A 20,297-nucleotide genomic window follows, 5' to 3' on the forward strand; every position below is an offset into this window, starting at 1 on the left:
AGACTTTAAAAAATAATTCTTTGCTTAAAAAAAGAGTTTCTGTCATTTAAAGAGACGCCCTCGGAAAATCCACATCATGAGGCGCAAGGGCCAGCGGCGGGGATTATCAGCAATATTATTTATATAGCGCCGTCATATTCCCCAGAGATGTACAACGGGGTTTGGTTAACCGTAAGGACCGTCTCAATATGGAGACCTTCGGGGCCGGCCCAAGACCATGTGCTGCCTGCCACGCCCAACCAAACCACGCCCAACCCCACATGTACCTAGACACACACACGCTAACATACACGGATACACGCAGACAGACACATGCTACTCAATCACCCGTCTTCAGCTCGCCTTACGTGCATAGTGGGGTCACACGGGGACGTAACCCCCACCTCCTCCCCACCCCCTTGAAACTAGGGGTATAGAGAGGTACCTCGGGGTATCAGGACTCGGAAATTAACCCTTTACCCCGACTTGTGAGGCGTGCTGTTGGCCCGTTGGGATCTCCCCGTGCTAATTGCTGCTGTCTGGGTTCCATGTAAGGGCCGGCTCTGGACACCCTCACTAAATGTGTTTCTGCATCAAAATGACCAAAAAAAGATCAGATTTCCTACTGTGAAGAAAAGTGAAGCCGACATAAATTCCGATAGAAATGTCCCCAAAATGTGTGAGCGGCCCCCGAGGACCAGGTGACGGACGCTACAACTTTACAGAAAATAAAAGTGATTCAGGAATGTTTGGAAAGTGGCTTTATCACCATAGCAACCAATGGAATGTTCCTGCTGATTGGATCAGACACTTGGTTGCCATGGTGATAAGGCTACCTTCTAATTGCACACTTTGCCCTATAATAACCCCTGATTCAGATCGCTAATGACCCCGTGGTGTATCTACCCCCCGGCGATTGCCCCAACCCAGGGCGGCAGCACCAGCCACCCCCCCGCGCCATCATCATTAATACCGAGTGCTAGGCTATGACATCATATCCTAGAGATTCGTGGCCCTCAGGGACGGGCAGCGCCACGCGCAGCTCTCCACGGCGTCCGTCATCTCCGTCTCACCAGCCCCCTGACCGGAAGAACCCCCTTAAATATCCGCACACAACGTGTTTTGGGGTCAAACCAAGGACATCACAACAATCCGTGGGGACGACCCAAAACACGGGCCGGGGGGATTCACGCGGATTACGCAATAATGGATTCTTTTTTGCCGGATCTCGTGCGAAACGTTGCATTTATTTGCGTTAAACTCTGCGGTTCCCCCATGAGGTCGCTTCGTTACTGGAGCAAAGCTGGAAACGCGGAGCAGTCGCCGGGGCAACCAGTGGAACGTTCTGCCCGCTTCCCCTAGAGATTTTTGCTCCGGAATGTTGCTTTATAAATGTCGCTTTTTGATGAATCCGATGTATCCGTTTTCCGCCGGACCTCAAGCGCCTGGAATGTTCTAGAAGTTCTGTCCTTGCGATAAGTCGGGTTACTGACCTTGGTGTATGACGGAATTTGGTGAAATTGGTGAAATGTTATATAAAACGCAGGAAATCAGGACTCGATGGCCCCTCACACCGTCTGCGAGAAACAAACCCCCGAATCTGCATTCAGAAAACGAGGCACAAATTTCACAAAACGATCATCCAACTGAAAGCAGAAACCCCGACAAACGAAAAGCAAACGAGCCGCGCGGCAGAGACGAGTCTGAGCCAGACAATAAGACTGAGGAACACGGGACGCGCTGGGTCCGGATATCACCTTCCAAGGCCGTGGCCGTGTTATTATTACATGAGCGACCTTCTGTGTTCTAGTATTATGAATCAGCAGGAACATTGCATGAAACTTTGTACAACACTTTTAAGATACTAATTTTACTTTACTGAGAGGGTGGTAGATAAGTGGAACAGCCTCCCAGCAGAAGTGGTAGAGGGTAATACAGTGAGGGTATTAAACATGCATGGGATAGACATACGGCTCCTGAATCTAAGACGAGACCAACGACTGATTAAGGTTTGAGTCTTTACAGCAGGAGAAACGGGCGACTAGACGGGGGCCGGATGGGGCCGATCTGCCGGCAGGTTCTGGGTTTAACTCCGCTTTGCACATACACGCATACACATCTAGAAACACACATACATGTAAACACATACACTCACATACATAATACACGCACAGTGTCATGAAACACGCTGATAAAATGTTCTTTTTTTGCCATTAAGTGATTCCGGTTTCTGATCTAATTTCATAAAAATCCTCGTCTTTTTTTGTCACTGAGGATCAGAGACGAAAATCATTAAACCCCCGTAGGGGCCACTAACTAAATGTGGAGATCTCCCGGCACCGCCGCCGGGCTGAGGTGGCTTAACGGCTAATGTGTTTTTTTCTTCAAATCTGAAAATCACTCCTTTTATGTATTTTATAATGTAAGGGGTCGGGGTGCCTGTTTGCCGGCCCCTGCCACGCGCCCCATCCCGACGGGGTACCCCGGCACGGAATCCCCTCCGAGGGCAATGACTTTCGGAGAGGAACGTGCGCATGTATTTTTTACGGATATTTTAGGGTTAAAATCGTCTCCAGAAGACGAGGATGAAAAGAAAGCCAGGAACGTGGCGGAGGGAGATCCTTTTTCATTCGGCGGCTGCAGTTGACACAGAAATTAGTGGCACAAAGCGAGAGCCGACGTATCGCCTCGGCAGCCGCTACGGAGCACGGAGTCACAAGCCGGCGGCCAGCGAGCTGCCGGGAGCCGCCACGTCTCGGGGGGGGGGGGGGCAACAATATTTATGGTGCTGCAAAACGGCTTGTTGTTGAACATCTGTTTCCCAATATGGCTGACCAAACGCCACGCATTTCTAACCTTAAGGGCGACATCTCACCCGCCAGTCACTCCTTCCCGAGACAGCAGAGACCTCGGGGCGCCTAAAGGGACAGCCACAAAAAAAAGACGAGAGAACAGCCCCCCGGCTTATTTCATACGACTCTTCAAATATCCAAGTTTTCATCATATAGATCCCATCACAGCGACTCAGCCGAATAACGGTCGTTATGGAAACCGTGACTTGTCAGAAAGTAAAAAGATATTCTGAATGAAATCACCTGTATTCAAGCAGGCATTGCAGCTGTGATAAAGAAGGGAGAAAAGCACCAATCAGGATGCTCAGATATCATTAAATCAGAGGAGAATATGGGGTCGGCTTCAGACTGTGTGACCCGGAGAATCTGCCCCATTCACCCTGACACTGGGGTAAAAACCAAGAGAATCTGCCCTGTTCAGCCTGAGACGGGGCAAAAAAAACCCACAAGAATCTGCCCTTTCATTGTGAGACTCAGAGACTGGGGTAAAAACCCTGAGAATCTGCCCCATTCACCCTGACACTTGGGTAAAAACCATGAGAATCTGCCCGTTCACTCTGGAAACAGGAAATGCACTCAGTTGATAAGTGAGGAAAAACGAGGGGCGGAGCATAAAAAGTAAAAATGGCTGCCGACATGCAACAATTACAAACAGATAAAACATTGAAATAAACCACCGAGAGCTAAAGTAACAACCGCCACGGAGCCGCACAGAACGGGGTCTTTAATACGCTCTCTATAAGGTGTTTTACAGGCATCATTCCTTTCGTGCGTTTCGGGGGATTTGTCCTGATTACGCCGTTCCGCTAATGCCTTTCCACTTCATTTTAATCAGTTGATATCCGAGCTCTAAGACAAATATTCGAACGCACCTTGATTGCCTCATTAGACGGGGAATTATGCAAATCTCATCCCGGACAAGAGGGATATTTAACGAGCGTTAGCTCAACGCGCAGAAGAGCAAATTGTTCAGAATTCTCACGTTTTCCAAGTAAATTATATATATTTTTAGTATTTTTGTTCTCCTATGAGGTGAGAATTTCACTTGTTTTTGGTTGAATTTTAGTGTTAGAGTCCACTAAATTTACTAAACTTCGGTGTTAATGATCGCTAAGGGCCAGGATCTCGAAATCCACGCAATTTACACTTAATTTGTATTATTTACCTCAATCAACAATTCCCAAATGGGCAGAGAGGGGCAGGGGGGTAGTTTAAAGATGTTCTTGGGCAAGAGGCGACACTTGACCCCCCCCCCCTTGGAAATTCTGGCTAGTAGAGACTCTGAGTTACGAAAGTCTATGGAGGGACGGACTTCATTAGCATCGCCATAAAGCATCAGCTCAGTGTGGGGTTTGAGCCGGGAAAGTCACCCAAAATATCACATGACTGACAGCACCGGCGGCTCCAGGACTGCAGATAAAGGGAGATTATTGGAACAAAATGAGATAAAAGCAGACATTACTGTATACAGTGCTGGGGGGTATATTACTGTATACAGTGCTGGGGGGTTATATTACTGTATACAGCGCTGGGGGGTATATTGCTGTATACAGTGCTGGGGGTTATATTACTGTATACAGCGCTGGGGGGTTATATTACTGTATACAGCGCTGGGGGGTATATTACTGTATACAGTGCTGGGGTTATATTACTGTATACAGCGCTGGGGGTTATATTACTGTATACAGCGCTGGGTGTTATATTACTGTATACAGCGCTGGGGGTTATATTACTGTATACAGCGCTGGGGGGTTATATTACTGTATACAGCGCTGGGGGGTTATATTACTGTATACAGTGCTGGGGGGGTTATATTACTGTATACAGCACTGGGTGTTATATTACTGTATACAGCGCTGGGGGGTTATATTACTGTATACAGCGCTGGGGGGTTATATTACTGTATACAGCGCTGGAGGTTATATTACTGTATACAGCGCTGGGGGTTATATTACTGTATACAGTGCTGGGGGGTTATATTACTGTATACAGCGCTGGGGGTTATATTACTGTATACAGTGCTGGGGGGTTATATTACTGTATACAGCGCTGGGGGTTATATTACTGTATACAGCGCTGGGGGGTTATATTACTGTATACAGCGCTGGGGGGTTATATTACTGTATACAGCGCTGGGGGGTTATATTACTGTATACAGCGCTGGGGAATTGTTAGTGAATAGACTGTTTGTGGATAATGTGGGTGACGTCTTTTAGAGATCTTTTCTCATAATAAGAAAATAATTCATTATGTAATTAATGATGATGTTAAAGGGTTAATGAGATAATGGCTTATTTTTTTATTCTCTCTTTATTTGGCAATAAATGTATTTTCAACTATGGAATTCTGAAGGAAGCACAACTCCCATAACACTCAGCCGCACACATGGTATGTAATTGAAGGTAAAATATTAATTATAACTCGGAATTTGTTTCGTATTTCTCGATAACGGGACGTTTGTTTCCGGCAGACGGTTTTAGTAGCCGTTGCTTAGCAATTATCATTAATTATTGGCCACATCTGTGCGCCGAACGTATTAGAAAGAACCCCGCCGGGCCGGCGAATCGTCTCCGTCCCGACTCCCCGCGGGAAACAAGAAGAAATGTCATTAGCGGCCCCCGGGACGCGGAAATCGCCAGCATTCGATAAATACGTGATTTCTCTGAAAACCCACATTTTTACGAGTGATGATATCGATGCCCACGGGGGCCAGCATGGACAGGCTGCTCCCTGACTGGGATCCTGAGTAGGGCCAGGCTTTGGCGCTGGTTTGGGTAGGTTGGGGGAGGGGTTTAGGGGGGTAGTTATTTAAGGGGTTGTGACACGAGGCTGAGGGGCATTTTGTAGCCCCCTTACCCGGTGTCGTTCCTCCCTCCGGGTTTGTTGTGTTATGTTGGGGTATTCCTGCTGTCACAGCGAGGGGGGGTGAATGCTCTGGGGGGGAGGTTCTGCGGGGGGTCCCGGTCGGTGGTGCCGGGAGCCTCAGGTTTGGGGGTCTTGTCCGTCCCATGTGTGGCTTTATGTTTTTGTTTATTATTTACGTTTATTGATGTTATTTATTATATTTATGTGTTTGGTTTGGGGGTCTTTGCTCTGGTAACGCAGCGAGGGGTCCGGCCTAAGGCTGCGCGGCAACGACTTGGTTAATAAATAAAACTGGCTGCGGCCTTTTCAACCCAAGTTTCCGGCGTCTGTTGTTACGGGGTTAATGGGAGATTGGGTGGGGGGTCCGGCCCGGAGATCGAGGGGGGCTTCAGTCATTGGAATCCATTCAGGTTCTTGAATCAAAGAAAGAAATAAAATAAAAAATTAAACTGAGAAATTTACCAAATTCCATCAGTTTTTTTAACACGATGACAGAGAACCTCCTGCGATTCCTTCTGCTTTTAGCAATTTTTGCTGGATTTTCTCCCAGTTACATAAAGAAAATGATGCCCCCCCCGCAAGCTTTTTTAGGGGCTCCCCCTTTCTGCGCATGGATCGTGTTTTCGGGGGGCGCCCCATCTGGAAAACAACTAACATCGGCTACAGCTGCTGCTTATCTGGGGAAAAAAGCATTTATCTATTTTATAGAACCCACCGGCAGATCGGCCCCAACCGGCCCCCATCTAGTCGCCCGTTTCTCCTGCTGTAACGACTCAAACCTTAATCAGTCGTTGGTCTCGTCTTAGATTCAGGAGCCGTATGTCTATCCCATGCATGTTTAATCCCCTCACTGTATTACCCTCTACCACTTCTGCTGGGAGGCTGTTCCACTCATCTACCATACAAGAAAGTTATATAGAGGAAGGGTCACAGCTGGATCTCTGCCGAAGGTAATAACCTTGTGATTCCTGCTTCTGCTGCTTCTCTCGAGGGGGGGGGGGGGGCACGTCTGTTTATACGGTTATTTTTGTAACATAACAACTGTATTCCCCGGCGGTCGGTTGTCGGCACAGAAAACGATAACGTCTCGTCTTATTTATCAGGAGACCGAAGAGCCGTAAAGCCGTTTATCTTTTCTTTCTGGGGACCGAGCGGCGGCCACGCGGGAATCATCCTGATAAAAACGCATCGTATCTGTGATAAAGGTGGGAGCTCCGGGATCTAGAAGAAGACAGGAATATTATTATTATTGATTGTTTTATATATCGCCGTCATACTCCGCAGCGCTGTACAATGTGTTATTATTATTTATATATCGCCGTCATACTCCACAGCGCTGTACAATGTATTATTATTGATTGTTTTATATAGCGCTGTCATACTCCGCAGCGCTGTACAAAGTATTGTTATTGATTGTTTTATATATCGCCGTCATACTCCGCAGCGCTGTACAATGTGTTATTATTATTTATATATCGCCGTCATACTCCACAGCGCTGTACAATGTATTATTATTGATTGTTTTATATAGCGCTGTCATATTCCGGAGCGCTGTACAAAGTACACGTTTACTGCCGACCGCAAGGAGACGGCAGCCTCTGAAAATCGATACACAGAAACATTTATGAAAAAGCAGAAAAAAAGGTTAAAGACCCAAATACCCTCTTGGGGGCTTTAAGTAATAAATGTATGTAGGGTTAGGGTTAAACATGTATGTTCTCCTCCCGTGTTCCTGTTACATAGCGTAATAAATGTATGTAGGGTTAGGGTAAAACACGTATGTTCTGCTCCCGTGTTCCGGTTACATGGCACACGCGGAGCACAGATGGTTCGCCGGCGCTCAGTTTATTACTGGCCGGTAATCCCCGTTTTTTTAACTCTCTCCGTGCCGGGCGGCTCTGGGTATCTGACATCATACGGTTAGGTTTTACCCCCTGTAGGGTATTACTGCAGCTTTTTAATGGAAGTTCCGTGATTTTTATCAAAGACAAGCAGCGCAGCGTGGAAGGCCCTCATTCCCCTGTTACTGTGTGATGTAAGAAGGTTTGTGTGATGTCACTGGTGTCACATGTTCACCCCGATCATACTCATTTCTCCAGTGAATCTGGGGAGCTTCCCCCCGCCGGGAGAGACGGGTCCCCTATAGGAGAATCTATAGAAGGTGACATCATACAATCATAGCCGGGGGCTCTCTAGGTGTGATCCGGGGTCTCCCGGCAAAGCTCTGCATCCTCGCCTCTCTGGGGCAGTTTATATTTTCTCTTGGAAGGGGGGTGGTATCTGGCCACACCCACTTCCTTGGCCACCCCTCCCACTTAATGCTTTTTGATACTTAATTGACAGAAGGCTGACAATTGTTTTGAGCAGAGAGGACAGTAAATGGTTAATCCCCCTAAATGAACCCCCCCCCATTTACTATTAATAATAAAATAATAATTCAAATACTTAATTATGGGGTTTTGGCCCCCATTATTATAACAGAAAAAGGGAAAATGTTTAATTTTTGCACAAATACTTCCCTTTTATATTTTTTTCGAGTCCAGATGCAGTTTTTGGGAGTCTATCGTTGTGAAATACCTTTAAATCTTGATATTTAGAAAATCCAAACACATTTCACTCCTGGAACATAAAACAAAATGTTCAGAATTTTGACATTTTTTGGCCCATCATTTCCGGTAAGTGGGGGATGGAGCGTAGAGCGTGCGTGGATCCCGCTGCCCAATTACCCGACAATACAGACTATTTCACCTCCGCTTTGTCGCATTGTAACTGCTTCATAAGAACATTCCGGTTTCATTAACGAATCAGATGCCATTCAGACCGGTTTTATTCGCTGATAATCATCGCGTCCCCGGCCGGCCCTCCGTTTCATGGCGTTTCCTGAAGATAATCGCTGGGAGCGTCCGATGATTGACACTGATTTTATTTTAATGGTGAAAAAGCTTTTTAAAGATCATTTCAGTGACAGTTTGTTAGTCTAGGTTTATATTGGGCAAAAAAAAAGAAAAAAAAAGCACAGAAACCCAGAATCTACCAGCAGATCGGCCCCATCCGGCCCCCATGTAGTCGCCCGTTTCTCCTGCTGTAACGACTCAAACCTTAATCAGTCGTTGGTCTCGTCTTGGATTCAGGAGCCGTATGTCTATCCCATGCATGTTTAACACCCTCACTGTATTACCCTCTACCACTTCTGCTGGGAGGCTGTTCCACTTATCTACCACCTTCTCAGTAAAGTAGGGTAGGTTTATCAATTTCAGTTTTTACATAAAGTTCATGAATTTTTGAAGCTGTCGCAAAAATTGATGGGAAGAAGCAAAGACGACCCTTTCTGCCATGGATGGGCTACAGAAAGAGGGCAATCCCGTTGCTCCCTTCCACAAGACCACCAAAGATAATTGCCCCCTCTTATTACCGTATTACTGGAAGTAGAGAAGAAGTTGGTCCGGACCGGCAATCACGACGTTTGGCGCAGGTGCAGCCGACGGATCGGTGCGCAGCCACATGCCGCGTTCTTATGCCACTGTAGCATGCGGCTGGAGATCGGGTGAGTTTGGGGGGGTAATGGCCTGTGCCCCCCTCCCGGGGCATTTACCCGGTGCGTCAGAGGGTAACGACTCCAGAATTCATGGTCACGTAACTCCTCTGGTAGCCAAATAAGTTCTCGGCCGGCAAAGGACTTCTTTCTACGTCCGGCTTCATGAACGATCAGCGACAAAGTATCCGTTATTCTCTACGCGGAGATTGATGGAAACAGGAATGTGTCGTTTATTGCTTTTCTCCAGGAAAATGCTGCACGTTTTTCAATTGTTTTTATAAAAATGAACAATTTCGAAACACTTCGTTGTCGTTGCTTTCATTCATCACAGAAAATGGCCAAATCCCAGCGCGGCCACGACAGAAACCTGCGATAGTCTGCGTAAAAATCTAATAATATATAATAATATATAGAGATAGATATATAATAAAATAATAATATATAGAGATATAAAAAAATCTAATAATATATAGAGATATATAATAATATAATAATATAGAGATATAAAAAAATATAATAATATTTAATAATATATAGAGATATATAATTATATAGAGGTATATAATATATAATAATATATAGAGGTATATAATAATATTATAGAGATATATAATAATATATAGAGGTATATAATAATATAATATATAGAGGTATATAATAATATATGGAGATATATAATATATAGAGAGAGAGGATTCTAGATTCACAAATCCTTTAAAATAAAGTATGTTTTAGTTTCATTTACTGAAAACTTTGCATCTATTGGTGGAAAAATCCAAACCTTCTATTTCTAACACCATTTATAATTTATCATTTTTGGTAATGAATATTTCTTTATATTTTCTTCGCTGCCTCTGAATAATTTGTATTATTGTTGTCCTGAAATCCACAAAAGTATTCGTGGCAGAAAGAGAGGGGGTTCTGCCCCTCTACAGGTCAGACCTCACCTAGAGTAGTGGAGACAGTGCTGGACACCCCATTGCCAAGAGGATATTGACATTCAGGGTGACTTAAATGTGGTATGGTTTGCAGGATAAAAATGAGCAGCGCTACAGAATCTGCCGGCGCTATGGAATGGAAGGACGTTTTACTTTATTGAGAGGGTAGTACATAAGTGGAACAGCTTCCCAGCAGAGGTGGTAGAGGGTAATACAGTGAGGGTATTAAACATGCATGGGATAGACATACGGCTCCTGAATCTAAGACGAGACCGACGACTGATTAAGGTTTAAGTCGTTACAGCAGGAGAAATGGGCGACTAGACGGGGGCCGGATGGGGCCGATCTTCCGGCGGGTTCTGAGTTTCTGTGTAAGATGGAGATTCTTTCATTTTCTCGCAAATAAGAAAATTATTCTTGATAGAAAAATAACGAATTAAAAATAACTAAGATAGTACGAAGCCAAAGTGGTTTTAAGGTCTAATTGTTATTTTTAGCCATTTAGTAGACACATTTTTAGGAAAAACCCCTGTAAATGTGGAATAAAAGCCGTCTGTGGGGGTCCTCGGTGGGCTTCTCACACGCCGAGCGAGAACAGAGAAAAATGCGATGCCGGGACTTTCATCGATCGACCAAAGACGTCTCTCTGCCCCGAAACGTTCAAAACCTCCAGCGGAAAGCGACCGCGTTTTATAACCGGAGGCTTCCGGGGGTTTGGGAAGCTCTAGAAAAAAAAAAGACAAAAAAGAACATTTTATCCAAAGAACCAAAATCGATGAAATGGAGCAGTGGATGACAGCGGGGCGAGGCGTCCTTTTTGTAAATAATAAAGGAAGCGCCGCTGTGTATAATCGCATAAAGGTGAGAAGATCTCTGATAATGAAGCCCCCGGGGGGTCCCGTGACATCTGGGGAGGGTCGGCCGTCAGGCTATCGATCGCCGGATTCAAAATTCCTTTCTAAGCGAAGCTCCAGCTTTGGTGTCAAAAGGGACAAAGCAGAGCCGATCCCTGCTAAGAGCAAAGCGAGCGGATACTCGCCACTCGTTTAGGCGGCGAGCCCCCAAAAATCAAAGCTATTGATAGACTAAAATTCCCATCATCCACACGAGGGATTCCGACTCCGCGCCGCGACCAACCTCTCTGTCTGTCTGTAATATTAAGTCTGTTTAATGGTAGAAAAGCTGTAAGAAAATAATGGCAGACGCTGTAACGGCTGGGAGTGATGAGAGTGCCTGAGTTCAACCACCAGCCCTCAGTGTGATTTTACTGCTTTAGATTGTGAGCTCTTAGGATCAGCACCTTGCTCGTTGTCTTCACTTGCGCTGTCAGCGGCCGGCCCATACGTTATAATAAATGTTGTATATGAAAGGTGACTCCAGCATTTCCAGGCATCTCCTTCTCAGCGACGCGCATGCGCAGATACTCCGAGCAGGACCTAGTACGGGGCCCACAACACATTTCTTTCTGCTTGGGGGCCCCGACGCGTTCATTGAACCAGTGATGCGACTTCCGAAGCTTCTTAACTCCTTCAAGACAAAGCATGTACATGTACGGCTCACAATGCACTGTTTTTAATGGGTTAACGGTAGAAATGACAGCGCAAGGGCCCGAAGCTGGTGTATTTGTGGATCTGCCACTCAGGGACCCCCAGCTTTCTTACCAGGGGTCTTTTAGATCTGTCAATCACCTCTCATTGGGGCAGAATCAGGTTACTCTCCGGGGTGTATTTAATACGTTTGAAATCTGAATATTCCAAATAAATAATTCGATTTTGGTTACGATTTGGCGATTAAAGCCTCTGCCCGGCTGGATGCACCAAATCGGGGCTGTTTTGCCCCAAACAACTCCCTGTCCCCGGCTAACAGCACCAGCTGGCTGCTCACCGAGGATAGAAATAGATGGAACTATTTGGTTTTTTAAAAAAAGATACATTTTGATAAAAATAATTACAATATATCTAAAAATCCGAGCTCCGCCGCAGCCAATGAGATGCCGGGGGGTCCGTGTCCTCCGGGACGCGCTCTCGTTATATCGAAGGGTCTCGTCTGGTGGGATGAGGCGCGGGATACTTGGCTGCTGCCGTTATTAGCGCTTCAGTCCCATCAGAATAAGGAGGAGAGACGGATTTCCGGTGGATTCCGTCCCGTTATTCGCGTTAACTCACCGTTTAATTGTTGCAATTACGCCCCAAGAATAATCCCCCCTTAATAAGGGGGGATGGGCAAAGACGTAATACAATGGGGCACTTAAAGAGAGTTATTAAATGGGATCGATTCCCCCGCCGAAGCTCCTCTCCTATAATATATATGGCGGCGAGACCCGAGTGCGACACCTGAGTGCGAGATCAGTATCACTAACCTCATATTGTGATGTCATCGCGCTGACTGCGAGTCTCAGATTTAAAACTAAATTCTGAATATAATTGCCCCCCTTGAAAGCCACTTTCTGCCCCTTTTCACAGAGGGGGCTCCTTGCGCTTGATCGTTCCGATGAGAGCCTTTAAGACTCTGAGTCACTACATTCGTGGCCCTCATCCTGTGGGCTAAGGGCCAACGGGGGCCTCGGTTAGTTAGACTTATGAACAGGTGCCGTAAAATTTTTTTCTTTATATTTTATGTGTTTTGTGCGGCCCTTCGTCATGTGGGGGGTCCCATAATTTTATTGGGGGTTCGTCACACATAGGAATGTTACCCGGTCCCCAAGAAGCCCTTTATTATTATTATTAATTCTTTTATATAGCTCCGCCATATTCCGCAGCGCAGTACAGCGGGGACGTGTCTGTATTAAAGCTGCATGAGGTCTCTGAGATGCGTTCGTGGAGCCGTAGCGGTGACGGCGTTTATCTGCCGGCGCTCTCGTGCGCGCCGTTTACCGCCTGGCGCCGCGGGATGCTTTAAGGGCCGTTATTAGATTTTAAGATGATGGCTTTTTGTTAGAGGATAAAAAAGCTTCGTCTTTCCGCGGCTCCAAAACCCAGAAACATCTGCCGAGAAAATGGAAAAGACGGAACTCGGCGCCGTTTGCTTCTTAATTACAACTGGTTTATCCGGGAGAGAAATTCTCTCTAAATGACTGAGCTCGTTGGGAATGATTTAAAGCGCAGAGCGGCGGAAATTCTCACGCGAAGCCAAAGAACGCGTTTTCCCCGGACCTTCCGCTCCCACCGAGCGGATTCACGAGGCAGAGGAGGAGAGGGAGAGAAAGGTAAGAGATGGGGGGGATAATGAGGAGGAGAGATATATAACTGGGTATATGTCTGTTACAGGGTCACCGTACCCAAGGCTGGGTCCCCCTGTTTGAGGGCTGAGGAATCACCAGTCAGTCCCTCATACGGATCGCACTCAGCTATCCACGGATCATCCAGACCACCATTCGTAGTAAACCAAGAAGAACTCTCTTTATTACAAACACACAGAACTTTATCCAATCTCAATGCAATGTGTACCGAACCCAACCCCCAATCCCATCACTCCCATCCCATCACAAATCCCATCAGTATACAGGGGATGTATCAGGTGAGGGGATTACAGAATACAATGGGTTCCCCCACCTGTGTTATCCCCCCTGTAGTGCGGGTGCCGTCTGGGCAGACAGGGCTGTGCTGGCTGATTAAGAGCCCCAGCCAGATTATAGGATCGTCTCTTTGAAGGCTGGGGCTGAATCCACATCAGTCTCTGGGCCGGTTACACAATAAACACAATATAATATATTACCGGGTCACAGTATACAGAACCGGACACAAAAGTGCTCCGTGACCCGGCTAAACTTCATATGACACATGAGCCAGCTAGCCTGGCCCTGTCACAATGTCTTAGTGTGAGCATCAGGATTTGTTAGTGTGCATTTGTTAGTAGGTGTCTGGGTGTGTCAGTGTGAGTGTCTGGGTGTGTTAGTGTGAGTGTCTGGGTGTGTCGGTGTGAGTGTCTGTGTGTGTTAGTGTGAGTGTCTGGGTGTGTCAATGTGAGTGTCTGTGTGTCTTAGTGTGAGTGTCTGTGTGTGTTAGTGTGAGTATCTGTGTGTGTGTTAGTGTGAGTGTCTGGGTGTGTCGGTGTGAGTGTCTGTGTGTGTTAGTGTGAGTGTCTGGGTGTGTCAGTGTGAGTGTCTGTGTGTCTTAGTGTGAGTGTCTGTGTGTGTTAGTGTGAGTATCTGTGTGTGTGTTAGTGTGAGTGTCTGGGTGTGTTAGTGTGAGTGTCTGTTGTGTTAGTGTGAGTGTCTGGGTTGTGGGGGCTGTGAAGGGGTGACTTGGGGGTTATAAAGGGGTAGAAATTTGGTGGCTGTGGAGGGAGGCATTTAGTTGATGGCAAAGCAGGAGGGAAAAGTGAGTGTGTGTGTGCGGGTAAGGGAGTGGATGTGTGTGTGCGGGTAAGGGAGTGGATGTGTGTGTGTTAGTGTGAATGGATGTGTGTGTGTGAGTGTGAGTGGATGTGTGTGTGTTAGTGTGAGTGGATGTGTGTGTGTGAGTGGATGTGTGTGTTAGTGTGAGTGTGAGTGGATGTGTGTGTGTTAGTGTGAGTGGATGTGTGTTAGTGTGAGTGTGAGTGGATGTGTGTATATGTATGGTATATACAGCACCTATTTTGTTACAAAAAAGCACTAAATAAATCCCACAAACCACCCGGAAAAAAACATTATCAGTCAAACAGGCGCAGTTATCATTAATCCTAAAACGTCAGCCCGGAGTCATGGTTCTAATGAAAGCACCGCGGGTCCCCTCTCCCGCACCTGCATGGGCATTAAGTCAGTTTTACTTTACTGCGAGGGTAGTAGGTAAGGGGAACAGCCTCCCAGCAGAAGTGGTAGAGGGCTAATAGGGTCTATATTTCTATGTTAGCAGCCCGGCTGGAATATTTTGTATCAAATGGTTGCAGAACAGACGATTTGTTTTTATATAAAAGCTTCTCTGGCGCCCGAATGACAAATCCCCATCCCGGGCGGCAGCGACGCGCTTTTACTTGCGCACATTATTCAGACAATTTTATCTTAAGTGTGAAGCCTTTAAGGAGATGTTTAATGGTGACGGGGAACATAAATACTGCGCCAGACCTTCATACCGCGCAGCGATATCCGGCCGCTCATACATTTCCCCGTTTATTAAACCGCTTCGTAAAGCAGATCAGCCCCCAGATTCATTCTAATCCAGATCAGGGCTCGCTGGGGACATTTAAAGGGACAGCAACGATAAATCTTAATGTTCTAGTATACGGAATATATATATATATATATATATATATATATATACTGTATATATACACTGTATTCATATATATATATACTGTATATATACACTGAATTTATATATATTTACTGTATATATACCTTCAGGGGAAATATTTTCAATAACAAATTGTTTCTGGTTAAGATGGGACCGTATCCTGCAATAAACTCTATGATATTATATTAATATTATTGTCAGAAATAATAAGGAAAATCTCCGCAGCTACATCCCTAAAATAAAAATCCAAATCTAAAAAATAAATATAAATTCCTATCAAAAAATCGTAACTTTAAAATATTATTTGAAAATAAAAAGCAAAAAAAAAATTAAAATTAAAAAATTTAAAATTATTAAACCATAACGGAGTCCAGAATTCTAGACTCTTGTTGGAGAATTAAAACAATTAAAAAATCTCCCAATATCCAGTAATTCAATATTAAATTCTCATACATTTTTAAACATTTAATTAAAACATAGAAACCCAGAACCCGCCGGCAGATCGGCCCCCATCCGGCCCCCGTCTAGTCGCCCGTTTCTCCTGCTGTAAAGACTCAAACCTTAATCAGTCGTTGATCTCGTCTTAGATTCAGGAGCCGTATGCCTATCCCATGCGTGTTTAATACCCTCACTGTATTACCTTCTACCACCTCTGCTGGGAGGCTGTTCCACTTACCTACAAAAAAGTTATCCTTATTTAAGCATTGCCAAAATAACTCTGAAAAGCTGTTCATGGGTGCAAATTAATATTAACAAAATGAGGTTTAAAACAATATATTCAGGCGCAGATTACAATCCAAGCATATAACAGCGTGAGTTTGCAACAATGGGGTATCAGGAATTTTGGAATGAGGGTTTTTTTTAAGGAAAGCTTTAAAGATCTGGAAGCACGGAGCAAGAAACGAGATTTCAGAAAAAGTCGGCAATCATAAAACTGCCAGAGTAAAGATTTTTTTTTTATGACGGTAAATCATTGCAACCAAGCGACATGCGCAGCTTTTCACTTTTCAGGACTGTTGCTTGCAAAGCGGGACAGTTGGGAGGCAATATGAGGACAGCGATACATGCGTGTTAACCAGAACCTCAATACCGTTGCCCGCGTTTGGGTTCACGCAGGTGAGCCGATGGATTCCCGATTCACCCGCTATCGGTGGTATCAAGAAGGATCCATAGCTGCCAAGTGTCCCTGTTCATAACCTCTAGTCTGGAGCACCAATTGCCAGTCTGGACTCGATCAACAGTTTTTACAGTTGGAGAGGAAAGTGTTAAAAAAAATATACAAATAATTCATAAAGCCAATTTAGCTTAAACTTTATTTTTCTATAAAAAATCAACTTTTTATTTTATCAAGAAATTCTTCTTTTCTGGCTGCGATTTAACGATATATTTTTTCTTCTTTGCATTTTGGAATAAATATTCCAGTTTTGCTCTTGGACTTCTAACTTTATTTATCGCATGAATCCCCAATTCTCGCCAGCAGTGACTGTAAAGGCGTAAATCCTCAAATAAATACTTGTTTAAAGAAAATCAGAGCTTCGGGGGCCCAACGGAGATTTATTTCAAGACAAAAATCGGTTCGTTAATCTATCCGACAGAAACAATAATTAAAAAATAGGATTATTGTTTTAAAGTTCTTCTTAGGTAATCCACAGATTTTTATTCCCCCAAAACCCCCCGTTAACTACCAGAGCGTGAAACCGGAGAGCAGCAATAATAAAAACAACAACAATAATAATAATGATAATAACAACAACAATAATAATAAATAATAACAACAATAATAATAAATAATAACAACAATAATAATAAAGATAATAATAATAATAATAATAATAATAATAAAGATAATAATAATAATAATAATAATAATAAAGATAATAATAATAATAAAGATAATAATAATAATAATAATGATAAAGATAATAATAATAAAGATAATAATAATAACAATAATAATAAAGATAATAATAATAATAATAACAATAATAATAATAATAATAATAATAATTAGCTATTACGTTTACCAGAGATTTGTGATGCAATTTGTCAGGTCCTGCAGGTAAACAAACTAGTTCCAGCTCTGTATATCTAGAAGCAATTATAGAACAGGGCAATTAATATAGAACGGGGCAATTATAGAACGGGGTAACCGGGGCCGTGCGACCGGCCGGTGCTGCTTCCCGCCGACTCACAGAGAGGTTCGAGGAGGTCTGGAGTCGCATAAAGAGAAGAAACAGCAGCATGAAATCTTCTGGGGACCTTAGACATGGAACTATCTGGACCTCGACGAGTATGAGTGGCAACCACAACAAGTCTTCTTCTGGGCCAACAGATACGGGAACTCGGAAGGGCACCTGACGGACCGGACGCCGAGCTCCATCACCATTAACCCCTTAAGGACAATGGGCAGTCCCTAAACCCATTGAAAACAATGCATTTTGAGCCCGTACATGTACGGGCTTTGTCATTAAGGGGTTAAAACCAACAAGTGATTTTCCAGTAATGGTCGTAATGCGTCCGATAAACGCGGCGTCTTCTCCTTCCATGACGAGGCCTTTCTGGTCTCCAGCCTGTGAAGCTGACTCCGGTACAAGTTATGGTGAATCGGTCACCGCCTTCCAACAACAGCCTTCCCGAGAAAATCCGTGCCAACCTGATATTATTCCGGCCGACTTGGCTTCTAATCACCCGACGGACGCCATGATGTTGGGTAGACCCGGGGTCAGCGGCACCCAGAGGACACCACGTGATCCGGGCTGCGGATGTTCAGCTTAACAAGAAGAACCAGACCTTCTCCCCGAACGCGCCCCGCAGCCGGAAGCCATTTGTTTCTGCGGCGAGCCGTCCGTTCAGTCGCCTCCCGTTAAAGTTTTTTGATGAGAAACGGGTTTATCTCCGTGAGTCTGGAGAACGATGACTGAAGAACAGAAGCTGAGCCTCCGTCTCAGGATTGGGCTCCTCGGGGGCCGGATCTGCTCTTCGCTTGGTGACTCCAAATTACCGGAGGCGCCGGGTACAAAAGGCAGCGTTCTGCGAGGCGGGCGGGTAAATGAGATTTAATGAAACGTTCTCTCGCCCGCCTGGTGGGCCGACGGCTCCGAGACGCTCAGCGGGTAGGGAGGGTTTGCATTGTTGGCATTCGGCTTTCTGTTATCGCTGCGAAGTTTATTCGTTTCCGAGCCAACGGGGGGGAAAAAATTTTCATTTATACAGAGAGACCCAACGGAAGAACGTAGGAATGTATGAATTGATTCAAATTACAGATCGCTTGGCTGATCAGTGGAATCGCTTTGGAGATATTTTGTTTAAAAGGACTATTTTACCCCAGGGGAGCTGAGGTCGGTGGCAGTCTGTGGCAGAGCCAGCATCTGAGTTCTTCAATCATTCCAGTTTTGGCCGCGTGCCCCTCCTGCACCCTGGCATCATTCTCACAAGTATCCACCGCCCTGCAGAGACCTCTCTCCTCTGTCTTTCCCAAATATGTGATGAACTCGGCAATCGCAGTCTCCCGACCCCGAGACGTTGTAGCCCAGCGGGCGCAGATTGCAGTGATATGAGTTGTACTCCAGTGAGGTGCCCCTTGCTGCCTGCGCACGGCTGAGAGTGATGAGCGTCCAGCGTGTCTGATTTCTGTCTGCTTATCTCGCTTCTCTTGTAAATGCTCAGCCTGGGAGACTCCATTCCCTGCTGGGAATCACCAATCACTCCGAGCCGACCAGCTGCGGCCGTGTTTGGGAGGCAGCCAGCTCCACGTCCCGCGCAGGGATTGTCTTTGGCTCCGTAATATTTGGATTACATTATAACAGAAATTATCTGAATAACTGCATAGAGAATCTCCCGGAGCCTGCGGAGAATCGCATCCAATAGAACCCGCCGGCAGATCGGCCCCCATCCGGCCCCCGTCTAGTCGCCCGTTTCTCCTGCTGTAAAGACTCAAACCCTAATCAGTCGTTGGTCTCGTCTTAGATTCAGGAGCCGTATGTCTGTCCCGTGCATGTTTAATACCCTCACTGTATTACCCTCTACCACTTCTGCTGGGAGGCTGTTCCACTAATCCACCACCCTCTCAGTAAAGTAAAACTTCCTTACATCTCAGTCTCTGACCCTCTAGTGTTGGATTCTTGTCTTCTCTGTCTTTCCTGATAATTTTTTCCCCGCAAATCATTCCTCATTTCATTGAGAACCTTGAATATAACAAAAAAAAACTTGAGCCAAAACCCAAATTTTTGGAGGGGTCTGAGCCCGGGGCCCCGCGATACTCGCAGACTCCAATGAATATTTTTGGTGATTTCATCATTTGGTTTAAAACGATCATAAGAGATCTCCGGACCCCCGAAAGCTTTTTGTAACTTCACATCTTTTGCTTTGTTGGCCGGAGAAAAGGACCCCGTCTAAAGATAATCCGGCCCGGAATCTACCGCTACTCTGAAGAAGAGACCTCTGAGGTCCCCAAAACTTGTGTAACTTTTAAAAGGTTTGGGGTTTATCTAAAGACCCCGTTTGCCTCATGCGCAGAGTATGACTCTCGCCAGATGCCGCGTTGGCCCCTGGTGGGAAGGTCCCCGGAATATGGATTTTAATAATAAGTGGGGTGCCGCATGGAGTCCGACGCTCCCCTCTGCAGCGGCCGTTCTGGACTCCGATTCCCATCAAGCCTCACGGATTATTCCTTCCCTTCGGAGGGAAGATTCTTCATTTAAACGCCAGATGTGAACTCGCGTTGACCTTTAGTATCGGGGAGGAAAGCGTGAGCCGAATCCCAACGGCCGGGGAGGAAAATCTAACGGCCGCCCCGACAGCTGATATTTCCGGGGTCTCTGAATTCATTGGGAGGGAATAATGTGACGGGGACTATAAATACGGTATACAGATAAACAGATACCCGGGGGGGCCAGAGAAAAGTGCCACTGATTAA

Source organism: Sceloporus occidentalis, unplaced genomic scaffold (assembly GCF_023333645.1).
Source record: "Sceloporus occidentalis isolate IW3139 unplaced genomic scaffold, rSceOcc1.0.p SCAF_190, whole genome shotgun sequence".
NCBI lineage: Eukaryota > Metazoa > Chordata > Lepidosauria > Squamata > Phrynosomatidae > Sceloporus > Sceloporus occidentalis.